The sequence below is a fragment of the Poecilia reticulata genome, linkage group LG19, assembly GCF_000633615.1.
Source record: "Poecilia reticulata strain Guanapo linkage group LG19, Guppy_female_1.0+MT, whole genome shotgun sequence".
Classification (NCBI taxonomy): Eukaryota; Metazoa; Chordata; class Actinopteri; order Cyprinodontiformes; family Poeciliidae; genus Poecilia; species Poecilia reticulata.
In genome coordinates, this window is record NC_024349.1 from 1,277,952 (window position 1) to 1,281,122 (window position 3,171).

The 3,171-nt window shown below is 42.9% G+C and overlaps 1 protein-coding gene across 4 annotated transcripts in view; it reads right to left on the reverse strand.

The window, feature by feature from the left end:
• rnf40 (ring finger protein 40) overlaps nucleotides 1–3,171 on the reverse strand; it is a 25,570-nt gene that overhangs the window by 4,397 nt on the left and 18,002 nt on the right. The gene's annotated exons all lie outside the window — the stretch shown is intronic.

Consider the following 3,171-nt stretch of genomic DNA (forward strand, 5'->3'; position numbering starts at 1 on the left):
CTTTCTTCTCGTAACTTCACTGCTTTCTTCTCGTAACTTCACGACTTTCTTCTCGTAATTTCAAGACTTTCTTCTCGTAACTTCACGACTTTATTCTCGTAGCGTCATAACTTTATCCTCATTTTATGACGGGGACGTAAACGTTTACAGTCTCTGGGGGAACATGGCGGAAAACAACAGAATCGCTGCTCCAGTGTGACATGACCCATTTATAATTAATTTCTTTCATTGTTTCCAGGGATGAGGTAAAAGTGGTATTATGGGATGACCTGGATCGTCCCTGAATGGAGAAAACAAATGCTGCCTCTTAAAAAGGTACAACAGAAAAGTGATTCTGCATTAAACAAATGTTTTTGTATAATAAAGTTTCTTAAACATGTGTATCTTATTACTTTTAAAGCTAAACCCAGTAAAAGCTTCATGTTCGGAGAACACATGCTTTCCTCATCCTGCAGCTCAGCTTCCCATAAACCCAACACATGGGCATGTTTAGATTTAATGCCTCCAGTGTTCTGTGAATTCGGACTCGGCCGGGCCCGGCGCTAACGTGTGTTCTGGGTGATACCGTCACGTTAAACACATGTGTGAACTCCCTCTGCAAACAGATGAAACCCGAGCTTCAACAAGCCTTTAGATTTACGCTTCTAAAAGCCGCTGCAGAACTTAAACGTTCAATTAAGCTGCATTTTAACAGAGAATTTAAAATGTTAATCTTTCTGCAACGAATCCTTTAAAAGAAAATGTTTTTGTTTGGGGTGTTGCTGCCACGGCTTCTAATAAAGGGCAGGACAATAAACAGACAGATTGTTTTTGACAGAAAACAGACTGAGAACCGCAGAGTCGGTTCTGTTGGACCTCAGAAGAACAGGAACTTCTGGGTAACGTCTCACCAGAACGGACAGACGTCACGTCTGGGTTCAATCAGGGTCCAAAACTCCTAATTAACATCTAGATGTTCCCAACACCTGAGGTAATAATTAGCTATAAAAATGATTGACCCTTTGCACGTGACGTCCAGCGCTCCGCCATGACGGTCGGACCACGGCGCTCCTTTAAAGCCCGTCTGAAACAGTCCGCCAGTCTAACACCTTGTCTGTTCACAGGATCCTTCGCGGTCGGCAAACAGACCAGGATACAAACCAAACCTGCGTTTTATTTTATAACCTTTAATGAGGAAAGATGGCGGCGAAGGACAGCAGCTGTCAGTCATACTGACCGTCAGCCCTCAGCGTCACCCTGACTAACCTTCATATACTTTATAAGTAAATGTGATCAGAAAGATCTCAAACGTCACATTATAGACGAGGTGTGTGTGACTATTGGTAACCATGGAAACAATGCCACACCGTTCTGTAGCCTAGCATGAATAAGAAACCTGGTTAGCATCTCGTCTTTTGTACGTATTTTGCTCCAGGACACGGCGTGTAAGACACAGTGGCGTAAACCAGGGAGAGTTTATCGTCCAGTAACGTTCGTTATTGAGACACTCAGTCCGTTTCAGATGAACAGAAACAAACCTGAAGGTTTCATCTCAGCACCTGAAGAGGAACGCTCTGGAGTCAGCACACAGCTTCAGTTATTACAGCTGGAAACCAGCAGACCTGAACCTTCAGGGACACATAAAGACGGTTACAAAGTTGGTCTTCTATCACCTGAGGGACATTTTCAGACCCAGAAAGATCCAGAAAAACTCATCTGTTTCTCTTTAGTCACACTGGATATAATAAACTGGAACAAGTTTCCTGAAACAAGGCTAAAATACCAGCTGTTTGGCGTTGATCAATAATCCCAAGAACATTGATCAATATATTTGATAAGTATTTGTTGGTGATTTCGATGATGCCATTTGACAAGAAGTTACACGTATCACTTGTTTTGCAATTGGTTTCCGTTATGTTTTTATGGCATAAAACACTTTGAACTGCCTTATTGCTGAAATGTGCAATACAAAACAAACAAAACCAAATTATCCAGCAGCTGTGTCTGATTATAAAACGATGTTTAAAGAAAGATTTGATTCGTTTTCCACCCAGAGATCCTCAGGTATGAACTTCAATCTGAGAGCTTCAGGACAGATTAGGATTAAAAAGTTAATCAAACGTCTGGATGGACGTCAGTGTCGGCTCTGGAAAACTAACTGGACTTTCTTCCTCCACTTTTAAACTCTCATCCTGGAATGTTTATCATAACTTAGCAGCTTGGATTAAAGATTCAGCGCGTTAAGGCATTATTAATGGAACGCAGAGCTTTTCAGCTTGGATTAAAGATTCAGCGCGTTAAGGCATTATTAATGGAACGCAGAGCTTTTCAGTGACTCAAGGGTCATTTTAGAGGAACATGAGACACAAGAAAAGCTCCATAAAACAGGTCAGATGATCCCATGAGTGGCTCTTCTTTTGGCTTCCTGCCTGTTTGATTGTTTACAAAGTTCCTACGACACCTAACAGTGTGTCATCGGGCCGGGCCGGTTCTCCATTCCTTTAATTACGTTCTGGACCACCTCCCATGCACGAAGAGCTGCAGACAAATCACTTCTCAGCATCTGCTGCAGCTTTAACTGAGAGTTAAAATCACACACACACACGCATGGCAGCAGAAAGTGTGAGTCAAATGAACTAATCAGCCTCTCGGATTGATAACATTCAGGTCAACAGCTGGGCAATAACGGCGTGTTGGGCGGATCCGCTACGCCAACACGATGAGGTTACGTCAAACACTTAACCTGGGACTCATTACTGCTTCATGCATTCCTGCGCCTGATAATCTAGGATTATAAAACTCAAGAGAATGAGGTCACCTGAGGCTTTATGAGGTTGGATCACGTTTTTACTACTAATGAAACAGAAAACACCCTCCTGTCGCTCTCAGGTGTCTTCAGATTCACAGTCAACGGAAAATTAAAGCTGTTCGAACTCATGCTATTCATTTTATTGAAAGAGTTTTAGATAGTGATCCGTGGGCAGAAGGAGCTCCTGTAGCAGTCAGTGTTGCAGCGACTCTTGAGAAGCTTCTGACTGAAGACATAGTCAGGGTTGTCTGCGATTTTCTTGTTTTTTTTCCATCATCCCCTGTGGTTCCGGAACCAGAACCAGAACCAGAATCAGAGCCAGAGCCAGAGCCAGAACCAGAACCAGAGCCAGAACCAGAACCAGAGCCAAAACCAGAACCAGA